This window comes from Spodoptera frugiperda, chromosome 3 (assembly GCF_023101765.2).
Source record: "Spodoptera frugiperda isolate SF20-4 chromosome 3, AGI-APGP_CSIRO_Sfru_2.0, whole genome shotgun sequence".
Classification (NCBI taxonomy): Eukaryota; Metazoa; Arthropoda; class Insecta; order Lepidoptera; family Noctuidae; genus Spodoptera; species Spodoptera frugiperda.
This window is the reverse complement of record NC_064214.1, coordinates 5035551-5046946: the sequence shown is the minus strand read 5'-3', so window position 1 is coordinate 5046946 and position 11396 is coordinate 5035551.

Below are 11396 nucleotides of genomic sequence, written 5' to 3'. Positions count from 1 at the left end.
CTATAAGAGAAGTGACACGGTAATCTTACACCAGTCATACGCTTCGCCGACTTTGTAACTTAATTTAACAATTTTTCAAAAATGGCGGACTAATGTTTCGAGTTTTAAAAAGCCTGTCATACAGCGTGTTCTAATGGTAGTTTTGAGATGAAATGACTTTATTTTGGTGAAATATTAATGGCTAAGGTAGTGGGCACTAATGCAATGTTCTAGAAATATTCTTTCTAAAAGTTGGATTTGACAGTTTGTTGAGATGAATGAAGTCGATTTTGTGTTTTGAACATTTCCTTTTCTTTTGATACTGTATATTTACAATATTTTTAGCTTTTCCTAGCTCGTCCATGAATCCCTTTTGGATTTATTTCGTGTGTAAGTTCTGTAATACCACAATACGTTACTGAGATGAGCCTGCAAACGGGCAATTAGTTCAACTCTAAAGGCTATGTAATATGTAATATTCAGTATGATGCCCGTTCAATCATCTATGTATCTCTAAGCTTTTGTCTATCTGTCCATTGATATCTTCGATACATTTGGTCAATTCTAGAGAGAGAGAGAGAAATGAACATTCATAGAATATGGAGACATAGTATCTATGTGTGTATGTTATAAATCTAAAACATGGCAGAAAATTGACATATCCATGAAAGTGTGCTTTCGAAAGGGACATGTTCAAAAGTATCTTGACTCCTTTACACTAGAAGAGGTAGGTAGAGGTGTGAGATAGAATCACGTGAGATCATTCGATTATTGAGATAATTCATTATTCCAAGTATATATAATTATAATAAATCTTAGCACACATATACGACAGTCCATTTCCATATAAATCCGAATGACCAAGACAGAAAAGGGATAACTAAGTGTGCTTGGAAAAAGGAAGACAAATTAATACATGTTTACTCCTTCACGCTTCTGTTCCCCGGAGACTAAGAGGCTAGTCATTGTGATGAAGGCTTGGCATGCGATATATCCACGTCAAGGCTCCTACGTGGACCCTGGCGTTGAAGTAAACACTTTCCATTTTTGTTAAGGAAATGTACTATGCTAAGTAGTTTTGGTATTCAAGTTTCAACCAAGGTTTATAGTAACTTCATGCAGTTGAATGAGGTTTAACACATTAAACGCCATGAGGGGCAATGACAGGCGCTAGCAGAGGATTTGTCTTCAACTAATTTCTGTTGGCAGTCAAAGTCTTGATTAAGTGAAAAACAACAACATTTTAACCAAAATTCTGCTTGAGGAGAAATTTGATTAGGATACGAAGAGATAAAAAAATAAGCATTGCTTATTTTTGTAAACATGTGACACGGGTATTAAAATCTTTAAATCCAATTATCATCGTTTACCACCAGGCGAGATAGTGGAAAACATCGACTTATTTCATATAAAAAATTAACTGTATATTACCTTGCTATTTTGCAAAGAATCGAATCTAAAGATTTTGTGTTATAATATAGTCTTATATATTTTTTTCAAAGAACATTTAGGAATATACGTATCTTATCTTTCATATCACAAAATGTCCATCTGTACACTTCATCTTACTATCCCCATACCAATATCAACTCGGAAATCTCTTTGAAACTAAAACAAAATTACTTTTTTCCTATTAAACTAGTTCGAATCGGAATCCGTTCGGCCAAAAGCAAATCGGCCTCTAGTCTCAAATAAATCGACGTTCGTCGCCAGAAAATTTAAGTCCGATACGAAATATTGGACGAAATTGAACTCAACCGATTGCTTTTTATTTCTTAGGATATCCGATGCTATTATATTTATTGGTTTTAGAAAAGTGGCCTCCGGGCTCCAATATTGAGGAGAGAATTAAGACCTACTGATGGTTCTTGGCTCCGATATGACACTGGAGCAGTCTTACGTAAGTTTTTATGGAACGCCGGCTTTAATGTGATTTTGTTCGGCTAATCTCTCTTACCTAATGATTTTAATGAAATTTCTTTGGTGGTGTGTTGTTGGTAAAATATGGAGTGAAAAGAAAAGAAATAATTTTGGTAATTTAATGTTAGCAAACGCCAATGTGGAATGATAATGTCAGGTTTTGATTTTCTGGATACAAAATAAATTATTATGAATTTCAAGATTTTCATTTCTATACATCGTTATGTAGAGGTAGTCCTTATCTATGTAGTAAACTGTAACAGGATTTCGATGTTGACGGTAATTTATAAGTACTTTCAAATTATTTGTTATGCCAATTTTATGATAAGGTTCCGCATTCAACGTTGTACAACATAGTACCCAATTTTACAACCAAAACATAGTACGTACCTATTTAAGTAATAAAATTTATTTTTAATATGTAAATGTATAAAAATGTACCAGGGTCGCATGAACCGCGAACAGATTTCACTGGCTGGGAGCCAATAGCAGGAGGTTGAGCTGCCAAGCCGGTTCGACTGCACGGTAATGCGGGTAGCGCTGTAGATACAGACTAGTGGATAAAGTACTGAGTTTTTAAACAGTTTCATTTTGATTAGTAAGCGAAAACTGAGTGGTTGTTGAAACATTGAAAAGTTTAGTTATTGCCTTGTAAAGCCAGGAAGTGTTTGTAGAAAATATTTGCGTAGCTACAATTTAAGTAAGCCAACAGTTCATTGTTAATTTTTAAACTATAAAAGCTACTTTATGCAGCACACAAAAATATTTAAAAAACTTTCTTTACACTTTCTTTTTTTTACAAGGGATAAGTAATATAAAACATGGTGAATAATGCTAAGCATGGGAAGTATAAAATAAAAAATATTACAACTCTAAGTCACCCTCAGTAAATCCCCATCGTAGAAACAATAATGTAGACAAAACATTACGACACAGCCCTAGCGACGTCATCGCAGAAGATTTGCAACTGCCTGTATACACCACAGTAATAGATAGGGTTGACCCAACTTATATTTTAACTTCACCGATATACGAGGTCTGTACATAATGGATGAGCCGGCATCGACCGCCCACCATTACTGAAATTTGGTAGGTCATTAAAATTGTAAAGCAGCTGCTTAGAGGAAGTACTCAGTTATATTATTATTTAGTTAACCTGCGCCTTTGATATTTTATTGATTTATGATTTTATTTTCGTGATTGCTATTTTACGTTTTGCTTTTAAGTATTATATCCATATTAATATCCACGGCTGTATTTAGATAAGATAGTAAGTTTTAAGTCAACTGGCATTGTCTGTCTCTTCAAATTACCACATACAATTTTTTTTTCTCCTAACAGTTTTGACATTTAAAAATATGGTGGCTCCATTTCTTATGACGTGCTTATTACTGAGTAAGTTAATTACAGTACTGACTACTGCTGTACAGTTTCACTCGATACTCTTTCCCTATTGGACATAGCGGGATGTTTCATATACAGTCGACCCTCGATAATTCAAACCTCTGGGTAATTCGAAGTTATCACGAGGTCTCTTTATATCTCGAACTAAATCAATACATTTTTGTGCACTCGGTAATTCGAACAAAAAAGTCAATGCTACGTAACCAAATGACTCGTTAATTAGAACCCATCGGCGTCAAACTCTTGATAAAAGTTCCAGAGAGAAAAAGACAGAAAGCTCTCAGGGTTTGCAGAGGTAAGCATCTAAATAATGAAGCAAGTTTAAATTATGGTCCATTACATAATTCGAACATTCGGTAATTCAAAATATTTTAGAAGTCTCTCGAATTTCAATTTATTGAGATTAGCATGTGTAGTGTGCAGGCCCGATAAATTAACTACTCAACACAAAAACATAATTATTATATTCAATTTGAACCAGTAATTCTTGAGATCAGCGTCTAAAACCCGCCAAGAAAACTCTTCAGCTTTAAAATAACAATATAGATTATACGACAAAATGTAAAGCAACTTGTACAAGTATTTATCAGGTTTGAGACAGTGGTGCATGCTTTCTTGTGGTGAGACTGCGAGACTCGAAGTTATAAACTGCTTAGCGACATAGCTGCATCCTCGCTAAATTGTGTTAGTGGAGGAACATCTTGCGCCAAACGGCTGTAAATGTCGAAAATTTACAGGGAAAATTGTTGAAGGTACGTAATTGGGATGGTTTTGGTGTTCCGGAAAATTTCATGTGTGAGGTAAACTAAAAAAGTCTTAAAAATCTATGAAAAATCTGATTAACACGTTGCTAGCATTTAAATCTGTAGCTTAGAAAATAAAAAAAATACATACGTTTTTTATTAAGGAAAGAAAGAAATAAATTACTTACTATCATCATCAGCACATCCTCAGATCTCTTCATAACACGTCCTCTGTCAAACATACTTATGTATGTATACTACACTAGTTACAATGCACCAGTTGTAACACAATACAGTTTTCTTCATTCCTCATTAATTATCACATTTCACTACATACATTTTAATTTTGTCTAATACATCTACATTCTCCTTTTGAAAAATTAAAGCGTAAAGCACATCCCTAATAGCTACTGGTTAAAACATAATCTCGTATACAAGGCAAGGTTCAGTCCATTGACGTGACGCGACGGGTATTGTAAATGCATTTCAACCCCAAGTGCCGGAAAATTTCCAGGCTAGAGTGCTTTTTCGTACATGTTTTTTTTAGTTATTGGGTTATCGTCATTTGGTTACTGATTAAGGATTTTGACGCAAAAGTCTTGAGTGGCACTTTATTGAACATGTCATTACGTATTTGATTAGACTGTTTAAAATGTGTAGTTGTTGTTGTAGTTAATGCCTGCAAAGTCACGAGATAGATGTCTAGTACATTATATTCCGATGTCCGGATCACACATAAATATTAGAATTTTCGAGTTTAAAATTATCAGTAACGCTTGAGTACTTGAAAATTGAGTCCTCTACCATGCAATAAACGAGGTTTTGTCGCAATTTGACTAGAAAAGTTCACCTCTTTACAAAACACATACGTATATCTACTTTTTTATAAAAAATCATGCATCACTCTGGGGTTTTCTCCTGTGTCATGGGTCGTTTAGAAACAAACAATTTCACATACACATGACATCCAAACCCGAAGCAACAACTTGTGGATTACACAGTCATTCCGTGTGGGAATCGAACCTGCTACCCGTTGCACGATAGCAAGTTGCCTAGTCACGGCGTCAAACGTGCACTCATTCTTTAAAAAATCATAAATATTCCTATACAGGAACAAACCATACGAAACAGAAACATTTGAAAAATAAATAGTTGTCACTGATACGTTTGAAATCCCAAAGGCACAAGATACTCATATATAGGTATTACATTAATAAAACTAGCAAGTCGTCTGCAACTTTTGAAAAACGTATCGCAACGAATTAAATGGTTGAAATGTAAACGTCGCCTTGTATGCGAAGCACAGTAATATCCCGCTGGCTTATGTTATAACAGGTCAACATAATATCTGTTCCTGTTCCCAATACCTGTTATTTAATAACGATTGTGGAACGTAATATAGAAATAAAGAAACATAGATTATAATATAGTGTAAGGAGAATGAAACCACCTCTACAACTTACTAAATAGTTTTAATATTACTAACACAAATACAATGCTTGATATTACCAATTTCTGGCTACAAAGGATAACAATAAAGAGATACGATTCAAAAGCGATATAATGCACCGGTCGCGGTGCGGTCTCGAGCGGAAGTGGGCGGAAGTGACGCTTGTCTTATCCTGTCAATTGAATTTGACAGTTCGACAAACGTCAAACCGACGACGTTCCCTTACACGGCCTCTCCTGACACACTGGCGTCCTCGACAGGCGCTGTTGCACCAACTTCTTCACCGTCGAAGACTGGAGTGCTCAGCACCTCTGTCATCGGATGGATCTGCACGAATAAAAACACATCCCAAGCTATATTAAGTGGCAAGCAAGTGTTGAAAAGAAATATTAAGATTTCCAGTCCTGTTGAGAAGAAATATTAAGATTTCTAGTCCTGTTGAAAAGAAATATTAAGATTTCCAGTCCTGTTGAAAAGAAATATTAAGATTTCCAGTCCTGTTGAGATAATAAATGATCTATTGCAATAATAATTAGTCATATACAAAGCAACATAAGGTCTAGGTCGCAAGCAAGGCTAGACATAACACACAAGGTCAAATTATTCAGCAAGGCATAATACACAAGGTCAAATTATTCAGCAAGGCATAATACACAAGGTCAAGTTATTCAACAAGACAACACACAAGGTCAAGTTATTCAACAAGGCATAACACACAAAGTCAAATTATTTAACAAGGCATAATACACAAAGTCAAGTTATTCAACAAGGCAAAATACACAGGGTCAAGTTATTCAACAAGGCATAACACACAAAGTCAAGTTATTTAACAAGACATAATACACAAGGTCAAGTTATTCAACAAGTAACACACAATGTCAAGTTATTCAACAAGGCATAACACACAAAGTCAAGTTATTTAACAAGACATAATACACAAGGTCGAGATATACAACAAGACATAACACATAAGGTCTAGACATCCAACTAGACATAATACACAAGGGCTAGTTATCCAACTAGACATAACACACAAGGGCTAGTTATCCAACTAGACATAACACATAAGGGCTAGTTATCCAACTAGACATAACACACAAGGGCTAGTTATCCAACTAGACATAATACATAAGGGCTAGTTATCCAACTAGACATAACACACAAGGGCTAGTTATCCAACTAGACATAATACACAAGGGCTAGTTATCCAACTAGACATAACACACAAGGGCTAGTTATCCAACTAGACATAACACACAAGGGCTAGTTATCCAACTAGACATATCACACAAGGGCTAGTTATCCAACTAGACATAACACACAAGGGCTAGTTATCCAACTAGACATAACACACAAGGGCTAGTTATCCAACTAGACATAATACACAAGGGCTAGTTATCCAACTAGACATAATACATAAGGGCTAGTTATCCAACTAGACATAACACACAAGGGCTAGTTATCCAACTAGATATAATACACAAGGGCTAGTTATCCAACTAGACATAACACATAAGGGCTAGTTATCCAACTAGACATAATACACAGGGCTAGTTATCCAACTAGACATAATACACAAGGGCTAGTTATCCAACTAGACATAATACACAAGGTCTAGTTATCCAACTAGACAATACACAAGGGCTAGTTATCCAACTAGACATCTGACCTATTTTTATGATATCTTTGATTGCTTATGAGCTTCTTTTTTCTTTATTATTGATTTAATTTATTTTAATTGTATAATTCTTTATTATTTAATTTGAATTTTTAATTTGATTATTTGTAATGTTGATTTTAAATTTGTATATCTTGTTTTTTTTATTTTATTATTATTTTAATTTGATTATTATAATAACTATTGATTGTAATGTTATATAGTTATGCATGTAATTTGTAGTAATTATGATTTTATTTTTTAAATGTCTCGATACTGTATCAAAACTGGGGAGGAGCGAGACAACCCCAACACAAGTGTTATTAACCACTTTCAGGGGCTCTTTTGAGCACTTGAGACATAATACACAATGTCTAGACTTCAAGCAAGGTTAAACATGGCACACAATGTCTAGTTATCCAACTAGACATAATACATAAAGTCTAGTAATTCAACAAAACCAGACACAACACAAGGTCTAGGTTTTAAGCAAGACTAGACATAACACAAGGCCTAGTTATTCAACAAAACTAGCTATGGTTAGCCATTCAGCAAGTACTCACATGCAAAGAAAGCAGCACACTCATCAGGAGTCCATTCGCCATTCCAGGGCACTATGAACTGCACCACAGCAAAGTTACCTTTCCATAAGCCCCAGCAACAAGTTTCAACTCATTTCGGTCATTCTTCAAGATTCTTGTGACCCTATAAGGTCCGTGCATTCCAGGATCTGGTTATGACAATAGCAAGGTCTTCCTTTTGGAAAACATGAGGTGCTCAGCATACTGTGTCACACTCCAATGCCAATCAAAAAGTTGAGTGGAGACGTTTGAGTAGTTTCCTGTTTGGTGACATTTTGCGAATGCCACAGCTCTTCAAACCACTTATTCTTCCTGTTATAGGTCTCAACCCTTAACATATTGAAAAGAGTACAAACACGGCTCCACTTGACCATTGGCATGATACATCTCAAGAGTTACGTAGTGAATGGAGCATCCTAAATCATTACCCCATTTTACAAAGTTTGCTGATTCTAACATGCAACCACAATCAGCATCTATAAGATGCAGAGTGCAATACAAGGAGATAGCATTTATAAATGCTTTCTGTAGCTCATAAGAATACTGTGTGTACAGTAGGTAAATAAGACAGCAATTACAAAAAGTATCAACCAGAACAAGAACATGCTCATAGCTATTATTCCAGTAGAGGACCCAGGACATCGGTATGAAGCAACTTAATTTAAGTATGAAAGCAACTTCTGGCTTTTGCCATGAAGTAATGGGTTGTAATGGTGCTTAAAGAATCCACTTACTAGCCATGCAAGCTAAACAATATGCCATATACTTTATCACAAAAGCATTAAGACATGGTTCCTTAACCAAAAGTGATTTGGGATCAATCCAATAGTTTTATATGCACCGATGTGACAATTTTAATTATGAAAGATTTTAAGTACCGTAACCATAACTACTAGCATCAGTATGTGCCTTCGTATTTAAATCAGTTTCAAAGATAGCGATAATAGGTTCATCTTTAGGAAAAACATTTAAGTGTAGGATTTTGAGCAGGTCTGTATTAAGTAATGTAATTTTACAGCCTCTTTAGAGTGAACAGTCTCGATTTACGCGACCTTCATTTTTACTCCCGACTGGTTTTACAAAAGTAGAAAAATAATTAAGTAACTCACACGGTTTCAGATTTTTATTTGTAGCAGCAGCTTTTAAGTTAGGTTCATTGACCCCACGCATAACGATCGCGCTAATTTCGTCACTTAACCCTTTAACAATTTGTAATCGTAATAATGATCGTCTTACGTACTCAGCATACGTAACAAAACTATCAGAATTGGTACTCATGACCTCGTATAACATGTTCGATCTCGCACACAATGATTTAAAATCTCGTTTGAAGTTACTCCAGGACCGATCCGTAGTAGGTATAGGTAACCCACTCGTCTAACCAAGATTTCGCGTCGCCTTTAAGACAGTGACCGATACGTGACAAACATTCAGCATCATTCCACTTATTAAGAATTTGAGCTCGGTCTACCTCATCAAACCAGGCATCAACGTTGTGTATATTCGGGTCGAAATTTGAGACGTAAAAATCACGTGTTCCGCCATATTTTAAAGAATGAATTGCCTCAACGACTTTTTCTGTCGAATCACAATTTGATGGTGGTACTTCGATATTAGACGACGTACCTAACGAAGATCTATCTTCTAACGCGTTTAACCTCGTAAGAATTGTTTGAAAGGAGTTACGTACCACTGAATCACTCACTGAGTTCGCGGGCTGCGCGCGAGACGGTTACGATGCCGACGCCGTTTTGAATGTCGACTCCTCGAACACGGATCTCCTCGGGATATGTGAGATCCACTGCGTGAACGATCACGTTTGCCCATTGTTACACGCAATTACACAGTAATCCGTCACTAGTTACGCCACGAATCAAGAAGCCAGAAATTGATAATTAAAGACTGCACGTGGATATGCAATAGGTAGGAATCCCACTTCTGATGTAAGGAGAATGAAACCACCTCTACAACTTACTAAATAGTTTTAATATTACTAACACAAATACAATGCTTGATATTACCAATTTCTGGCTACAAAGAATACAATTAAAGAGATACGATTCAAAAGCGATATGATGCACCGGTTGCGGTGCGGTCTCGAGCGGAAATGGGCGGAAGTGACGCTTGTCTTATCCTGTCAATTGAATTTGACAGTTCGACAAACGTCAAACCGACGACGTTCCCTTACAATAGAAATAACTTATTAACATACATCCAATATTTAGTAGTTAGTTGTTAGTTGAGTTAGTATTGAAATAATTCTATTTTTTATAATTATCGTTTCGGTAATCTTTGGTATACTTCTAATAATATAATTATTATGTTAATATTAAAATACTATTATTTGCTCTGTTAATGTGAATGTATTTTAAGTAAGATTGTGTCTGAAAAAAATTTGATTGAAGAACCGTACCTGCGCTTATAACTATTTGCTATCTCTTATATGTATAATACCTGTTATTTATACCTGTGATCATAAATACACCTCACGCCTAGTGGTATACGGATAAAGTCCACGTGTTGCACTGGGAATTAAAGGATAATATAGAGTTTAAAAACTTGAATATTTATAAGTTGGTCCTATTGTGCGGATACGATTTGTATAATAGGAATTTCTAGGAAATAGGTTTTTAATTAAATTTCTAATTTTATTGAGAGCGAATTTTTAAGAAAGAATTGTATTGTGATTCTAATTATGTGATTGCAATTTAAGCTGAACTAAAATAATAAATCTACATTACGAACCTAGTGGTGTACTGGTTTTTTTATAAAAGAAAATACGATTAACATCTATACTAAATTAAATAAAAATCTACTACCATTGGACACAAATGAGAAATATCTAAACAAGTTTATTTGCCACCGCATTTTCAATCTTAAATCCTTCAGTAATTGTACTCTACACAGGTATCTAACAAAAGTTAAAGTACATTTTGTTCAACAGTCATACCTACGCCTGAAACTCACCGAGGCAGAATATATTATGATGCAAAGAACTTAATGTATCGGAAAAATTACACTGCATGTACAAACCTTAGTAAAACCGCTAAAAGCTTTAGCAATTTCCATCGTCCTTTCTAATCCTACCGGTATAGTGGTAGAACGAGCCAATATCCCATTAAATTCATGAGATTATCGTAGGAATTAAATAGCAATTTGAGCTCCATACGTTTTGCAGCGCCTGGTACATAGCTTCGAGTGGGACTTTGATGTTGAAGGCGTATTGATTTTGTTTTCAAGTCGTTTTAACTGGGTACTGTTGTTAATTTAATTGCTTTTTTGTTGTAAAAGGTACATTTTTTATATAATAGTTTAGGGAACAGAGATTAAAGTTCCCTAAGAAAAGGAGGATCCTCCGACCAGGCGAGGTGATCAGCCTGGCGGGCTTACTGCCCAACTGTTGTTCGTTGGGATTTTCTATCCGTCTTAATTCGCATGTAAACTTCATATGTGCGATGCAGGATATTTGTGACGTCATCCGTTGATTTACTCGTCGATAGTCTATGTGCGACTTCTGTCATCTGTCATCTGTCACTTGTCATGTGTCGTCACAATAGAAAAACACAGAATTACGCCTGTTAGTATTTCAATCAACTGTTTACTTTTAATTAGGCTCTTAGTCATTTCGTGTGACAAAACTAGTCAAAGTCCGATGATCCTAG